Source organism: Alligator sinensis, unplaced genomic scaffold (genome assembly GCF_000455745.1).
Source record: "Alligator sinensis unplaced genomic scaffold, ASM45574v1 scaffold1086_1, whole genome shotgun sequence".
In the NCBI taxonomy this organism is placed as follows: Eukaryota; Metazoa; Chordata; order Crocodylia; family Alligatoridae; genus Alligator; species Alligator sinensis.
The window spans coordinates 894,532-895,347 of NW_005842600.1; positions in this window are offsets into that span (position 1 = coordinate 894,532).

The window sequence follows — 816 nt, forward strand, 5'->3', positions numbered from 1 at the left end:
TCCTCTAATTGTACTTAGAAAATGTACTCTAAATGTACTTAGAAAAACATTCCTTGTTCCCTTTGTATTGCTTGCTAATTGTATCTCCTTTTGTGCTGTGCCCTTTCTGCTTTTACTCCTACAAGGTTTCTATACTGTTTCTTCTCGAGTTTCAGGTCATTAAGGAGCCCCTGTTTCATCCATGTTGGTTTCTTACACTTTCCATCTTTCCTCTGCATCAGGCTCTGCCAAGTATGACAAGGAAATGAACAGAAGAGCATCTCAGGGTGGCAGCGATCAATCCCTGTGCAGTGAGAGGTAGCGTGGGCTTGTGGGCAGAGGACTGGGGGTGGGAATGCAGGGCCCATTCCCAGTTCCAGGCACTGACCCCCTAGTGTTACTCGCTGACTATTTGGGCTTCTGTTCCCCATCTGTAAAATGGGCACAATAATCCCTCCAGGTTGAGGGGAAGGGCTGTCTCCTTGGTCCTGTCCAGGGCTAGGAGTGTGATCAAAGCTCTATCAAATGGCTTTTCCGTTACTCGTCTACAGTCAGGGAATGACCCCAAGCACCTCTTTAATGTGCCATGGAGATTGAGGATCTGCCTCTCTATACCCCTTTCATAGGTGGCAACCCTGAGGCACAGGTGGATGAAGTGATTTTCCCAAGGTCACCCACTAGGTCATTGGCAGTGACAGGAGTAGAAACCAGGTCTCCTGAACATCACTCCAGCACTTGGCTCACTGAGACATACAGCCCGAGGAGAGCCCCTCTCCCCCCACCCATAGATAGGCAACTGGGAGATGTACTGCCTTTCACTGCCCCGGGCTGCGACTG